The sequence below is a fragment of the Pelobates fuscus genome, chromosome 12 (assembly GCF_036172605.1).
Source record: "Pelobates fuscus isolate aPelFus1 chromosome 12, aPelFus1.pri, whole genome shotgun sequence".
In the NCBI taxonomy this organism is placed as follows: domain Eukaryota; kingdom Metazoa; phylum Chordata; class Amphibia; order Anura; family Pelobatidae; genus Pelobates; species Pelobates fuscus.
The window spans coordinates 90,800,052-90,817,265 of record NC_086328.1 but is presented as its reverse complement, the minus strand read 5'-3'; positions in this window follow the sequence as shown (position 1 = coordinate 90,817,265).

Genomic DNA, 17,214 nt, shown 5'->3' with positions numbered 1-17,214 from the left:
CGCTTTTGGAGGTCCTTCTGCTCTCAACTTGGTATTAAATTAAACTTTTCTTCTGCCTATCATCCTCAGTCTAACGGAGCTGCTGAACGTACCAACCAGAAAATTGAACAATATTTACGATGCTTTGTTTCTGAACACCAGGATGATTGGGTCGGTTTGATTCCTTGGGCGGAGTTTGCACACAACAATCTCGTTTGCGATTCTACTCATTCAAGCCCCTTCTTCATGAATTATGGTTTTCATCCGTCCATTCTTCCTTCGGATTCTCCTTCCCAGGGGGTGCCGTCGGTTGATGTTCATGTTGCCAATTTGAGGAAGTTGTGGGATCAAACTCGACAAATCCTTGTGCACAACTCTATGTTGGTCAAGAAACACGCTGATAAACGTAGAAGGGCGGCTCCGGTCGTTGTTCAAGGTGATGGGGTATGGCTGAGCACGAGGAACATCCGTTTAAAAGTGCCCTCCATGAAGTTCGCTCCTCGTTATATTGGACCCTACAGGGTGCTGACCCGTATCAATCCAGTTGCGTATCGTTTAGCTCTTCCTAATACCTTACGCATCCGGAACTCGTTTCACGTTTCATTGCTGAAACCACTCATATGTAACAGATTTTCCTCCACAATAGCCCCTCCTCGCTCCGTTCAGGTGGAGGGTCAGGAGGAGTATGAGGTTAACTCTATTATTGATTCTCGAATCTCCCGGGGGAGAGTACAATATCTGGTTGATTGGAAGGGATATGGTCCTGAGGATAGGAGTTGGGTACCTCAGGAGGATGTTCATGCTCCCCGTCTCCGCAGGGCGTATCACTCTCGCTTCCCATCTCGTCCCGGTTCATTCCGCCCGGTGGGCGTATCTGAGAGGGGGGGTACTGTCAGGGTACCTGTGGTCTCTACCTCCGAAAGAGGTAGAGATTTAGCTGTTCCTCCATTCAGACGGTCTGATGGCTCCCTTCCCCGCGGTCTATCCGGTCATGCTAGGCCGGCCGCGAGGGAGTGACTGCCTTTTACAGCATCTAGGCAGGAAGTAGTCATCAGGACACTCCCCCGGAACGACCTGTCAGTCAATTGCTGCAGGACCAATCAGGACGCCTCGGAGGCGTGGTTACTGCTCTGAACAGGGTATTTAACAGAGCTTCTTTCATTAGCTCATTGCCCTGTCGTGGTTCTAGCTTGTTCTAGTCACTCAGTGCTTGTGTATTCTATTATCCCTTTTGGTTTTGACCCGGCTTGTTTACCTTACTCTGCTTATCTCTGTTACCCTTGATTCGGCTTGTCTCTCGCTTACCTGTCTTCTGTTACCCTCGACCTCGGCTTGTCTTTGACCATTCTATACTGTACTACTTACGTTAGTCCGGCCATTCTAAGGTCCGGTATACGTATCTGGCTACTGTTTGTACTCTGCGTGTTGGATCCCTGTCCCGATCCTGACAAGATTGCAGCGGTGCAATCTGGGAACACATAAGACCACTGAGAAGGGGATTGCAGTAGTCAAGGCGAGAAAGAACAACGGCATGGACCAGCACCTTAGCTGTGTCTGGTGTTAAATAAGGGCGGATGCGAGCTATGTTTTTGAGATGGAAGTGGCAGGATTTGGTGATCGACTGGACATGAGGGGTGAAGGAGAGGTCGGAGTCAAAGAGAACACCTAGGAAGCGAGCCTGCAAGGTAAAGGTGATGGTGGCGCTGTTGACATGGAGGTAGACAGACACGGGAGTAGCAACACTTGAGGGTCAAAAGACCAGAAGTTCTGTTTTGAGGCGGACAGGGTGGTAGAAGGAGGGGGAGAAACAGGGCGAAGCAGAGCATTAAAAGTGTGAAATAGTCATTTGGGTTCGCGGGAGAGTGTGGTTATGAGGGTATTGAAGTAATTTACTTTTGCAGAGGAAAGAGCAAGAGTGTAGGAGTGCAGCATACATTTATAGTGGAGGAAGTCAGGTGCAGAGTGAGACTTTCACCAACAGCGTTCAGCAGTTCTTGAAAATTTTTGGCGATATCGGGTCAGCTTGGTGTGCCAAGGTTGTAATTGGGAACGCTTGCTGCATTTAAATGTAGGAGGTGCCATGATGTCTAGTGAGGTTGCAGAGTTAGGGCAAGTGAGATTTGAGATGGGTAAAAGGAGAGTTTGGAGTTTGGTGGAGAAATGCTGGAGATCAAGGCAGTGGAGGTTTCTGCGAGATTGGAGAGTTGAGGGTGGTGGAATTTGGGTATGGGGTTTGCTGATGTCAAAGGTTAGCAGATGGTGGTCAGATAAAGGAAATGGAACAGTGTGCCATTTTTTTTTTTTAATTCTTTATTTTTGTTGTGCGTGAGGGAACATAACATCCTGCATCGTCACAATAACGAGTGCAGGAACATGCAAAATTCACAACGAAACAGAATACATCAGAAATTACATCCTAAAAGTGCATACTTTGCTTCATTTGGCTGTGTCTGCACAATTTTTTAAGGTTAGAGTACAAAAGTACAAAACTGCACACATTCGTGAAATAGCCAGGGCACAAGTGATACATGCAAGATCGATAAGTATAGGCGTATGTTTGAAGCGGTATGTGTGAAACGTTCAGATGTGTGCGGTTATGGTATAATGAACTTAAACATCTGACATGTCTATAAAACATCTCTCGTGTAAGAAAGCTGGTTCACTTTTACTACTGTAGTTGAGGTGTCTTGAAAGCGTGTGCGGGTTGCGCTACTTTTATAAATGCTGAACTGTAGGAAATAAACATTTTTTAAAAAGAAGAACACGGAGCCAGTAACTATATTAGGGCTGTCCTATACCCTGAGGCGGCGTCGCTACAGAGTCCACAGGTTAATGCAGACAGTGGTTTGGATAAATCTGCTTCGGCAGAAGTTAATGATCGCTATTCAGACAGGTTGTACCCCGTTGGTGCTGTGAGTAGCCTAGTGCAACTGAACCTTAGGGTAGCAATCAAGCTGGGGCCAGTCAATCGCTTTCAGAACCTAGTGGCTGGTGTGCGTACCTACGTGTTGCCTAAAATCGGGCACTTACTAGAAATTTCTGGCACAGCGTTTAGGAGGATAATGCCACTGGAGGCTACTTGTAATTAGCCCTGTGTGGTTCTGTGTAGCCCTATGGTTCGGGAGGCCGGGTTGAAGTCACGGTCCGATGAGGGTATGAGCCGGCTCGGCTTATTATAACAAGGTTGTTAGTGGGTGAGTGTGGTGTCGGGCCAGGCGAGATGCTGTGCGGGGGTGCTCATGTGTGTGCCTGTGTACCCGGTGACGAGTGGGGGGTGGGGTGAATTGACAGTCATGTATGCTAGATCTAATTAGGTAGGACGTCTGAAGAATGAAAAAATGGAGTGATGTATCAGCAGGTGTATTATAGTCTACAGGAACAGAGAGAGAACAGAGGTTAGTGAAACCATAAGTGCTAATTATAAAACCGGGAAGTTATTAAATTGTCCTCTGGGACACTTGAGTCTTTGTTCAAGTAGTGACCGCTGCGTAGGAGTCAGATGTTCGTCCCTGCGGGATAAAGGTTCTTGCCGGATCCCAGGTGTGGGGTGGAGAGGTTGCAGCGGTGGGCCCTTGGTGGATCAATGAGTCCCCGGACAAGCCCATGTCTCGTAATAGAGTCGTCGCGCTCTGGAGGTCCTGGATGAGGTACGTTTCGTGATCCCGTTGAACCTTAAGGATGCGAGATTGGTGCCAGCGGTAGCGAGTCCCATGTTGTTGGAGTAAGGAGGTGAGTGGTCGTAGCGTTCGCCTCCAGGCTAGCGTGCCGCTTGACAAGTCGGCATAGAATAAGATCGCCATATTTTCAATATGAAGGGGTGATTTGTTTTGTAACGCCGTGAGGACCGTTGCTTTGTCCTTGCCGTTTTGAAAGGTAATGATCAAGTCCCTGGGGGCTGTGGTGGGGGCTGTGTTGGGTTTAGGGATTCGAAATAATCTTTCCAGAGTAATAGCTTTTCCCTGCCTTTGTGGTAGAATAGCCGCCAGCATGCGTCGCAGAAAATGTGGTAGTTCCATGTCGGGGATGCTTTCTGAGACCCCTCTAAGTTTAAGATTGTTTCTTCGCCGTGAGTCCTCTAGGGCCGCATAACGGCATTCATGTAGCAGATTCTGTTGCTGCAGAGTTTGTACGGCTTGTTGAAGCTGGGTGATGTGTTGGGTATTCGTTTGTGCTGCTCCCTCTAGGGCCCCAATGCGGCCTGTCAGTCCCTGCAGATCACTGCGTACTGCTGTGATGTCTGCCGAGAGATTCCTTTGCAGGTCTGCCAGTGATACCGGAGAAACTGACGGAAGCGAAGCACAGAGAGATGGACACAGGTTTCTTCAGGAAGGAAGAGATTCTTTATTGGATCACCGATCGGGACTCAGAGGGACTAATGTCACCAAAATACAGCAAGTTCTGAGCCCCGGACAATAGTGCAGGCTCCTTATATAGGCACATAACTCCTCCCATATTAAGCTCCACCCGCACATTCTCTTAACCAATCAACACAAATAAGAATTAACTTCCTGTTTGACCGCATGGCTTGTCCAGCACAATGGAGGAGGGGGAATACTACATCCTGTATTCTTGCACATGCTCCGTACACTACTGATCGTATCTTGCCTCGTGCAACCAACTGATCGATACGTCAGCATATGCACGTACACATGCCACGTGGTAATCTCGGCCCACTAAATTTATTTTTTACCGAGATTCCACCACATTCCCCCCTTTGATGCCTCTTGATATTTCACAATTACTTGAGGCATCACTTAACCTTAGTTTGCATACACCGCAAGTTACCTTGAACCAGACCAGACTTAACTTATGATGTGAATCTTCAACACTCATCTTCCTGCATTGGTTCTCCCTGATCTAGAGCCTTATACTTATAAATTGCCATTATCTGTGCAGCAGCCTTCCTCTCTGCTATATTTTCTATCAGGCTTTGCACAGACCTAAGGGTATAAGACACGGCAGGAGTAGACACAACATTAAAATCAGTAGGACTCCACCTACCACTGCCTTAAGCCCTCCAAACCACTCATACCAGCTACCAAACCAACTGCTTGGATTATACCCTTTCCATACCTGAGTAGGCACATGCGCTAGTTTAACCATATGGCTAGTAAGCTCAGCTATTGCTTGCCCTTCGTCATCTATTTGAAGACAGCAATTGCTCAGGTTAAACTTCCCACATACACCTCCCTCTACTGCCAAAAGGTAATCCAAGGCTAATCTATTTTGGTAGACTGCTGTCCTCATCCTGGTATTATGCTTCGCTAGAAGATTGAGCGCTTGTGATGTTTCGTTAGTAATAATCTCAACCACCGCCTGTAATCTTATAATACGGTTGAGCATATAAATAGGGGTTCTATAACCAAAGGTACCATCCTCTGCCCACGTGGCTGGCCCATAATAATCTATGTGTAGCGGTACTTACCTTATCCAGGGGCCGGACGCGGTCCTCTCTTCAAGCCGCGCGCGGTCCTGCGGCTGCACGAGCCGCGCGCGGCTCGTCCGACTGTTCAGACAGGAAGGCGGGCAGTGACCGCGAGAAGCGGTCACGTGTCCCGCCTGCAGCTAAGAGCGCGCCGCGAATCTCGGGCGCGCTCTTAAAGAGACAGTGGGAGCCTAAATTGCAAAAAGGCTCCCATTGGCTCCTGTCATGCCAATCACCCCATACACTTACCTGTTGGGGGAGTGGAAGTGACAGGAGCCAATCACATTAGTTTGAAGGCTACTTATACTTACCCTTTTCCCTTAGTTCGTTGCCCTATCGTGGTTTCTGCTACTGTTCCCTTTAGTGCTTGTTGTGTTCAGTTGTGTTTCTCCGTATTTGACCTTGGCTTTGTATTCTGACTTCGTTTTCGCTTTATCCTATTCTGTACTGTTTGCCGGCTTGCTGATTCCTGTGTACCAGTCCCCGGCTAGTTTTCGTTTACGCTGTCTCTTTGTGCCCTTGACCTCGGATCGTTCCTGACTCTGTCTTATCCTATTACGTCGAGTCCGGCCACTCTAAGGTCCGGTAGACGTATCTCTCCTCTGTACTGTCTTCTGTTAGGCTGGATCCTGCGTGTAGGGGTATATACTCGTTACATTACGATAGGGCCATGGACCCCGCAGATTTAGCTCAACAGATGGCGACCCATGAGGCTAGATTTGTAGAGCAGGATCACCGTATGGATCAAATAGCTCAGGCTCTCCAGACGCTCTTAGCTAGAACCATTCCAGCAACCGCACCTAACCCTCCTGCACCCCTGCTTCCTGAAGTATCGACTATGCCTAACGCTACAGCACATTTAACGCCTCCTCCTAGGTATGGAGGGGATTCTAAGACATGCAGAGGGTTCATTAACCAAATAGAGTTTCATTTTGAAATGTATCCACGTTCATTTCCCACAGAGAGGTCTAAAGTTGGGTTCTTTATGCACCAACTTACCGACAAAGCACTTGAATGGGCAAACCCTATTTGGGAGGCTAATGGACCTATGGTGCATAACTTTCACAGTTTCCTAACAGCTTTTCGCAGAACTTTTGATACTATGAAAAGGTCTAAGAATGCCGCTAGAGCATTAATGAGGGTTAAACAGGGTTCTAGGTCTGTGGCTGATTACGCTATACAGTTTCGTACCCTTGCCTCACAGGTCGATTGGACCAATAATGGGTTAACTACGGCCTTCATGGAAGGTTTATCAGACTCTATATTGGATGAGGTAGCAGCTAAGGAGCTTCCTATTGCCTTAGAGGACCTTATTGACTACCTCATCGATATAGATAATAGGATTCGTGACAGGCTCTATACTAAGAACAGGAATAGACGTTTTGTTACACCTATTCAACCCAGAGTTAATATACCGGAGAGTGTTAAAGTATCTGAAGAGGAACCTATGCAATTAGGGGTTGCCAAACTCTCAGATACTGAGAAATTACATAGGAGAAGGCAGGGTGTACCCCCTATCGGTTCAAGAAAACCGTGTCATGGAGGAGTACATTAAAGAGTCATTAGACAAGGGATTTATTAGAAGATCCTCTTCTCCGGCTGGAGCGGGGTTCTTCTTTGTATCAAAGAAAGAAGGTGATTTAAGACCTTGCATTGATTATAGAGGTCTTAACAAGATCACCATCAAAAATGCTTACCCTATACCTCTAATAACAGAATTGTTTGACAGGCTCAAACATGCTACGGTATTCACCAAATTAGATCTTAGAGGAGCATACAATTTGATACGTATTAAAAAGGACCACGAATGGAAGACAGCCTTTAACACTCGGTCAGGTCATTATGAGTATACCGTCATGCCATTTGGGCTTTGCAATGCCCCAGCAGTGTTCCAAGAATTTATTAATGATGTCTTAAGGGACTTTATTCACTCATTTGTTATTGTGTACTTGGATGACATTTTAATATATTCTACTGACATTCACGCTCATCACAGACATGTTACAACAGTTCTGAAGACCCTTCTTGCTAATGGTCTTTATTGCAAATTAGAAAAATGTCTATTCGACCAGTCCGAGGTCCAGTTTTTAGGGTATTTGATTTCCGCCGAGGGTTTTCGGATGGATCCCCAGAAGCTCGCTGCAGTCATAGAATGGCCTCTGCCGCAAGGTCTGAAAGCCATCCAGCGTTTTCTGGGTTTCTCTAATTATTATAGACGTTTTATCAAAGGTTTTTCGTCTATAGTAGCGCCTATAACTCGTATGACTAAAAAGGATGGCAATACACGTGTCTGGTCTACTGAGGCACTTCAGGCTTTTGACTTTCTTAAAACTACGTTCGCCTCTGCCCCTATTTTACAGCATCCTGTCCCCTCATTGCCATATATACTTGAGGTTGATGCTTCCGATATAGGGGTAGGTGCTGTCTTATCCCAAAGAGAGTCTCCTGACAAGCCATTGCATCCTTGTGGCTTCTTTTCTAAACAAATGGCCAAGGCAGAGAGGAATTATGATGTGGGTAATCGCGAACTCCTTGCTATCATTTTAGCACTCAAAGAATGGAGACATTTGCTAGAAGGAACTAAGGATCCTATTCTCATATTTACAGATCATAAGAACCTATCCTACCTTAGCGAAGCTAAAAGATTGTCTTCAAGGCAGGCTAGGTGGTCACTGTTCTTGTCTCATTTTAATTATATAATCACCTATAGGCCAGGTGACCGGAACACCAAAGCGGACGCTCTGTCCAGACAATTCGAGACTATTGACAAACAGGAGATTGATGTCACTCCTGTCATTCCCCCAGACAGGATAATAGCAACTACTATATTGTCTATTTCCTCGTCCCTCTTGCAGGCCATACAAGCGAAACAAGGCATGGCACCCAGCGAGAGGCCTAATGATAAATTGTTCGTTGACATTCCCGAGAGACGGGATATTCTGTCACTTTATCACGATACTAAGACTGCTGGACATCCTGGTATTTCCAAAACAGTGTCAGCCGTTTCTCGGTATTTCTGGTGGGATACCTTACGTAAGGATGTTACTGACTATATAAGTGCTTGTACTACTTGTGCATGTATGAAAACCTCTCGTAGAGTTCCTTGTGGGCTGTTGCATCCGTTGCCCGTTCCCGAGAGACCTTGGTCTAATCTATCAATGGATTTTATTGTTGAATTACCCCCTTCGAATGGTAACACAGTCATCCTAATGATAGTAGATCGGTTTTCCAAAATGGCTCACTTTGTGTCTCTTCGCAAGTTGCCCACTTCCAAGGAATTGGCTCTTATCTTCGCTAGAGAAGTGTTTCGATTACATGGTATTCCCTTATCTATTGTATCCGATAGGGGTAGCCAATTTATTTCCAGGTTCTGGAAAGCCTTTTGTTCGGAGATGGGTATTTCCCTCTCATTTTCTTCCGCTTACCATCCCCAGTCTAATGGAGCTGCTGAACGTGCCAACCAGTCTCTTGAGCAGTACCTCCGTTGTTTTGTGTCTCACCATCAGGACAATTGGTCTGACCTGCTTCCTTGGGCTGAATTTGCTCGGAATAATGCCACTCATGATTCTTCCGGCAAAAGCCCTTTTTACGTTGTCTATGGCCAGCATCCCGTTGTTCTTCCGGCTGCATTCTCCTCTCAGGGCATGCCAGTTCTGGATGAGCATTTGGCTGGTTTGCGTAATACTTGGGAGCAGGTTCAGCGTTCTTTGGTGGACTCTGCTGCCCGCCAGAAGGCTCAGGCTGACAAGCATCGCAGAGCGGCTCCTTCCTATGTTGTGGGGGACAGGGTTTTGCTTTCCACACGGAATATTCGCCTCCGGGTGCCTTCTATGAAATTGGCTCCCCGCTTCATTGGTCCTTATCGCATTATACATAAGGTTAATCCCGTTTCTTATGCCTTGGGTCTGCCTAAGAATCTGCGTATACCCAATGTATTTCACACCTCTTTGTTGAAGCCTTACGTACGCAACCGCTATACCCGGCATACTCCCCCTCCCCCTCCTGTCTCTGTGGAGGGTCATGAGGAGTTCGAAGTATCTGCTGTTATTGACTCTCGTTTTCTTAGGGGTCGGCTTCAGTACTTGGTACATTGGAAGGGTTATGGGCCTGAGGAGCGCAGTTGGATTTCTGCGGATGCTGTTCATGCTCCCCGCCTTGTACGTTCTTTCCATTCGCGTTTTCCTGCCAGGCCTGGTCCTGCCCGCCCGGAGGGCGTGTCCTCAGGGGGGGGTACTGTAGCGGTACTTACCTTATCCAGGGGCCGGACGCGGTCCTCTCTTCAAGCCGCGCGCGGTCCTGCGGCTGCACGAGCCGCGCGCGGCTCGTCCGACTGTTCAGACAGGAAGGCGGGCAGTGACCGCGAGAAGCGGTCACGTGTCCCGCCTGCAGCTAAGAGCGCGCCGCGAATCTCGGGCGCGCTCTTAAAGAGACAGTGGGAGCCTAAATTGCAAAAAGGCTCCCATTGGCTCCTGTCATGCCAATCACCCCATACACTTACCTGTTGGGGGAGTGGAAGTGACAGGAGCCAATCACATTAGTTTGAAGGCTACTTATACTTACCCTTTTCCCTTAGTTCGTTGCCCTATCGTGGTTTCTGCTACTGTTCCCTTTAGTGCTTGTTGTGTTCAGTTGTGTTTCTCCGTATTTGACCTTGGCTTTGTATTCTGACTTCGTTTTCGCTTTATCCTATTCTGTACTGTTTGCCGGCTTGCTGATTCCTGTGTACCAGTCCCCGGCTAGTTTTCGTTTACGCTGTCTCTTTGTGCCCTTGACCTCGGATCGTTCCTGACTCTGTCTTATCCTATTACGTCGAGTCCGGCCACTCTAAGGTCCGGTAGACGTATCTCTCCTCTGTACTGTCTTCTGTTAGGCTGGATCCTGCGTGTAGGGGTATATACTCGTTACACTATGATACGCTGGGGAGGCCATTCATCATCTTCCCAGGCGCCTATCTCTATGGGTCCCCTTTTCTTCCTATGATTCACATCATACACTTTAACACCTAAAGTCTCACCTGTTTCAATCGGTAACAAGAAGAAGGATGGTTTGAGCATACCCAACACACATGCCCCTTCCCAGTCCTGTGGCAACTCCGAATAGGCTTTCTTACCACAGATCCAGTACAAATTTGCTGGGGCTCTCCAGGTAGATGTGATGGATAAATCAAACCACACATCCTTTAAATTGGCGTATCTAGCAAACGGGTTAGATGGTTCTGAGACATTTGAAGCCGACCACCAGGTTGTATTCTTTGTATCATCATCATAAGCTTTTTGCCCTAGACAAGTTAATTCTCCTACAGAAGTATTATACATTATTCCTTTCCTTGCTATGCAAACATAACCTATGATGGAGGTCTTTAATCTCCACTCAGATTTACCTCTAACACTCATATGATAATCGGCTTGTGTAGATATTAATTGGTCAACTGCCTCAGAACCGGACATTACCTCCTTTGCTTCCCAAGGCCATTGGTCTCCCATGTTAGTACCTCCACACACATAGCAGTTGGTAACATTAAGACTACCGGCAATACTTTCGGCTAAATCAATAAACAGGTTTTTAGCATTATGGGGGATCTTATTATCTATACTCATCTCTTCGTAAAAGGAATGGTATACTTGATGAGTTTGGGAGGATACCGTATCAGTCTCTATCCCTATAAACAATACTGTCCCAGGATCTAAACCCGTCCCGTATATCTGAAACCCAAATAAATTGCCATATTTGTCTAAGAACTTATCGGGGTTATTTATAAGTATATGGACTGGGTTGCATTCCATAGACTTACAATATGGGCTGGTAGGCAACTTAGTCACTATCATGTCTTTGTCTACTGTCTGTCCCCAAGTCGCCCACCCCACACAAGACCAATATGGGCAAAAGTTATAGTCTTTATTTGGGCATCTAGGACTCACATATTTATTTTTACTACTGGGACAAATATATTTATCATTAGACCCATACGTCCTCTCCCATCTAAGATCCCCACATACATTCCACGGCTTTCTACCACTTGATATTGCTTTACACGCATCAAATAGCAGAACACCCGAAGAATGTACGGATTCTAACACTGTCTTATTAATTAGGGTCCCCTGAGGATCTCCATTCCTGAGAGTCAACCAAACTGTACGGGGTTGATACTCTGGACTGAAGCACTTAGGTTCTCCTACTCCTAAATGGCACACACTATAGTCTATATTTAGGTATCTACATCTCGATACATCTCCTTTACACTCGTATTGTGAATGCCAAATTAGGGTTTGGGAAATATGGTTACCTGTTCTTGTAGTCTTAATGCATACCTCACAGCTAGGAGTGTCGGTACCTCTACCTTCCTGAATATAAAAATACACATAAATAAACACTATCATCAACACATCTTTCGCCGTCATCCTCAGTCTTCGTCCGTGCGAAGGCACCTCAGCTTCCAGGATGTAAGGGCTGCAGGGAATGGAGTTCTGCTCGTCTTCACAGGAGTCCCTTCGAGACTTTCCCTGGCTTATAAACTATACGTCGGTGGGCGGACAGGCTTTATTATGGCCTTCTCACTCACGCACCAAATCCCTGTAACAATAAAATTTGTAATCCACAAAAGTTCCTCGTTACTTCGACTGAGTAGTGCGTTTTAACCGGATCTTGCAGGGATTCTCTGGATCTGCTGTAACTTGCCAAGAATCGACTGCTGCTGGTTTAACCCTGGAGTGATGTATCCACGGAGTCACTTCGGCTACTTTTATCGCTGTAGGGGTAGACAAAAGAACAACATAAGGACCTCTCCACTTGGGCCCTAACGGTACATTATTCCACTCTTTAATCCACACTTGATCTCCTGGATGATAACTATGAACTGGGGGATAAATATTCACAGGTAATCTATCTTGTACCCATTTCTGTACCTCCTCCATAGTCTTACCCAACTCTACAACCTGCTGCCGGGTAATTCCTTCTCCCAACTGACTCAAGTCCCCCCTTAAGTTACCAAGTACGGGAGGTGGTCGCCCATACATGATTTCAAAAGGAGAGAGGCCCATCCTTCTGGTAGGGGTACTGCGGATTCGCAATAAAGCTATGGGTAGGAGAACGTTCCACTTAAGTTGGGTTTCCTGACACATTTTAGCCAACTGATTCTTAATAGTTCTATTCATTCTCTCTACCTTACCAGAACTCTGGGGTCTATATGCCGTATGAAGCCTCCACTTTATACCAAGCATATGAGTCAGTTGTTGTAGGCACTGATGAACAAAAGCTGGACCATTGTCCGATCCTATAGAACAGGGTAGTCCATATCGGGGTATTATTTCTCGTAGCAGGAATCTCACAACTTCTCCTGCTTTCTCTGTACGAGTAGGACATGCTTCTACCCAGCCTGAATAGGTGCACACAATTACCAGCAGGTAACGATGTCCACCCGATTTAGGCATCACTGTAAAGTCAATTTGTAAATCGGACATGGGGAGTCCCCCCATAAACTGGACTCCTGGTGGCTTTACTGGTCCTTGTCTTGCATTATTTTTAGCACACGTTACACATCTTCGTACAATGGTTGGACAATCTTGTTGGACAATCTTGGTATGTAGAAATGTTTTCTGAGAGATTCTTCAGTGCTGTCTCTCCCAGAATGTGTCCCGTTGTGATAATTTTGGACAATTTCTACCGCTAGTGATGCTGGTATGACTATTCTTCCATCTTCTAGCTGATACCACTTGTTCTCCAAATACTTTCCTTGTTCAGTCTTTAACCACTCCTCTTCTTGAGCTGTATAAACTGGAGTCCATTGGGACAGTGGAGTTGGTATAAGAGCAGCTATATGCCCCACATACTCCTGTCTTCCTGATTCAGCAGCACGCTTGGCTGCACTATCTGCCATCCGATTTCCCTTGGTTACATCACCATCTCCTCTCAGATGCGCTCGACAATGTATGATACCGACTTCTTTCGGCTCCCACACTGCTTCCAATAGTTGTAGGATTTCAGCTGCGTATTTGATTTCTTTTCCTTCTGAATTCAGTAGTCCTCTTTCTTTATACAAAGCTCCGTGGGCATGAGTGGTTAAAAACGCATATTTGGAGTCCGTGTAGATGTTCACTCTTAAACCTTCAGCCAATTGTAACGCTCGTGTCAGTGCTATCAATTCTGCCTTTTGTGCTGATGTTCCTTTCGCCAGTGGCCGAGCTTCTATCACCTTGTCTATTGTTGTTACTGCATATCCTGCATAGCGGATCCCTTCTTTCACATAACTACTGCCGTCGGTATAATATTGAACATCGGGGTTCTGGATGGGAAAATCACGAAGATCTGGTCTACTTGAGAATACTTCATCCATTACTTCCAAACAATCATGTTGACTTTCAGTAGGTTGTGGCAAAAGGGTAGCTGGATTTAAGGTGTTTACAGTCTCTAAATGCACTCTGGGGTTTTCACACAACATTGCTTGATACTTGGTCATACGGCTGTTACTAAACCAATGATTTCCTTTGTAATCCAACAACGTCTGTACTGCATGTGGGACTCGTACATAAAGTTCTTGACCCAGAGTGAGTTTGTCAGCTTCAGCTACTAGCAGGGCGGCTGCAGCTACGGCTCTTAGACAAGGTGGAAGTCCGCTGGCCACTGCATCCAATTGCTTAGACATGTAGGCAACAGGTCTTTGCCATGATCCCAAGTACTGTGTCAATACTCCCACAGCCATTCTTCTTTGCTCGTGTACATATAAGTAGAATGGTCGTGTGTGATCAGATAGACCTAATGCTGGGGCACTCATCGAAGCCTTCTTCACATCTTCAAATGCCGTTTGCTGTTCTTGAGTCCATAAGAAGGGGTCGTGCTCTGTACCTTTGATAGCTGCGTACAGAGGTTTTGCCAGTATCGCGTAGCTGGGAATCCATATCCTACAGAAGCCTGCTGCCCCCAAGAATTCTCGCACTTGTCTTCTATTCTTGGGTATCGGTATTTGGCAGACAGCTTCTTTTCTCTCTGGCCCCATAATTCTTTGACCTTCAGAGATATGGAATCCCAGATATTTGACAGTTGGCAAACACAACTGAGCCTTCTTTCTAGACACCTTGTATCCTGCCTTCCAGAGAATGTGTAGTAGATCGTGCGTTGCTTGCTGACAGATTTCTTTTGTAACTGCTGCTATCAACAAGTCATCTACATACTGTAACAATACACACTCTCCTGGGATGGACTCGAAATCCAGTAGATCTTGACTTAGGGCTGAACCAAATAGGGTAGGTGAATTTTTAAACCCTTGGGGCAGTCTTGTCCAAGTCATTTGGCGTTTTGAGCCCGTTACAGCGTTCTCCCATTGGAAAGCGAAAATACATTGACTTTCTGCGGCAATTCGGAGGCAAAAGAAGGCGTCTTTGAGGTCTAAGACTGTAAAGTAAGTAGCCCCGCCCGGAATTAAAGCAAGCAGGTTATATGGATTGGGTACAACTGGATGTATACTAACAACCGCATCATTGACTGCTCTCAAGTCCTGCACAGGTCGATACTCATCTGTACCGGGCTTTTGAACAGGCAGCAATGGGGTGTTCCAGGGGGAAGTACAGAATTTTAGGATACCATACCGTATGAACTTATCCAGATAAGATTGGATGTTCTTCTTAGCCTTCTGCGGGATGTGGTATTGTCTTAGGCTCACTGGATAAACCCCAAGTTTTAGTTCAATTTTAATAGGTGGAATATTGCGGGCCAGTCCTGGTGGGTTGTTCTCTGCCCAAACTCCTGGTATGTTGAATAAGGACTCATCACTCCTAGGGTTTTGGCTAGTCAACACTGTATAAAGTCGCCACTCTTCTTCCTTTGGTACGGATAATGTCATGATACCTGAAGGTCCATTAAACTTTAAGGATGTTGTTCCATTTGGTAGGAACGTAATCTGCGCTTGTAATTTTGATAGCATATCACGTCCCAGCAATTGGACTGGACATTCAGGCATATAAAGGAATTGATGTTTTACTACGTGGCCTCCCAATGTACAGAGTCGACTTTTAAGAACCGGTTTTTCAGCACTTCTTCCAGTTGCTCCTATTACAGTAATAGTCCTTCCAGATGGAGGAGCAACTAGATTAGTCACCACTGAATGTTCAGCACCAGTGTCGATCATGAACGCACTCCTTTTTCCCCCTATTGATACATCGACCATAGGCTCCGCTCGACCAAGGGGGATGGAGCCCGGTCGGTATCAATAGTCCTCCATGACCGTGTCAGCCAATCCTACAAAGTCCCTGCCTTCTCTATCGCGGGACCTTTGCGCTGCTGGGATATACCTATCTTCCCTAACACTTCCTCTGTTCCCATTACTCCCTCTATTACCATTACTCCCTCCGGGGCCTCCTCTACCTCTCGCTCTGCCTCTAAAGTTTCCATAACCCGTCCTAGGTCTGTCTCTCTCACACTGTTCTCTTCGAGGACACTCATTTCTCCAATGCCCTTCTTCCCTACAGTATGCGCACTGATTTCTACTTAGAGGTTCCTCATTCCACTTACTATCGCCTCTATCTGGGCCCCGTCTATCTACGCCTGCGATCGCTACCGCTAGCATGTCTGCCTTTCTACGCATCTTGCGCTCTTCCTCTTTCTTACTTTCTGTTTCCCTATTCATGTATACCTTATTCGCTACCTCCATTAGTTGGGTGATAGACATACCTGCAAACCCTTCTAACTTTTGTAGCTTGCGCTTAATATCTCCGTAAGCTTGGCTGACAAAGGCGGAGTTCACCATTCGGGAATTATCTGCGTCTTCCGGATTAAAGGGGGTATACAAGCGGTACGCCTCCAATAATCGGTCATAAAAGACACTGGGCGCTTCATCACTTTTCTGAATCACCTCAACTGTCTTCGACATATTAATAGCTTTCTTTCCTCCGGCTTTCATGCCAGCAATTATAGCGTCTCTATAGGCTCTGAGTTGAACCATATCAGCACCATTTACATTCCAATCGGGATCGGTGTTGGGATAATGTGTTGCGGCCCATGCTGATGGATTGGCTTGGTTTAAAGTACGGGCTTTATCCTCTAGTGCTTTAATGGCTGCTTGATTAATTCTTGTCCTTTCCTCATTGTTGAACAAAGTCATTAATAACTGCTGGCAATCAGCCCATGTCGGGTTATGTGTCTGTACTATTGAGGTGAACAGATCAGTCATAGCTTGTGGTTTCTCAGTATACGAGGAATTGTGGGTCTTCCAATTTAAGAGATCGGTTGTCGTGAATGGGACATATACAAAGACTGGGTCAGCATGTGCCATTTGGCCTGCGGCATCGATATAGGCTGGCCCAGGATTCAGACGAAGAGGCATCTGATAGTGTTTTAATTGTTGGGCACCGGTTAGTTGTCGGGTCTGTATGGGGCTACGTGGAGGGGCGTCAGTCATAGGTTCCAGTCGGGGAGAAATAGGGTATGGGGATATGGGAGCTTGATTTTGGGAAAAGGTTGTAAATAAAACACTTCGAGCCGAGCTAGAAGAAGCTTGACCGGAAGTCTGAAGTGGCGCCAAATCAGGATATTCGGTTTTAATGGGGGTTGGTTCTGATTCCGGAAGGGGAGATTTAGTACGAGGGGGGGTGGATCCTGTACTGGAGGAGGAAGCGGAAGTGGATGGAGGTAATGAGGGGAGGGTTGCAGGACTTCCTGCATTTGCGTCACTTCCTCTTAACGGAAAGTAAGGGGGCGGCAAAGGGATCTCGGACTCAGGGGGCGTGTCCAAAATGGGCCTAACACCAGTCCTAGTGGACAAACAAGTCCTAGCTACCATGAGGCGACATTGCTCCTCGTGGCATGTCTGGAGCCATTTTGGC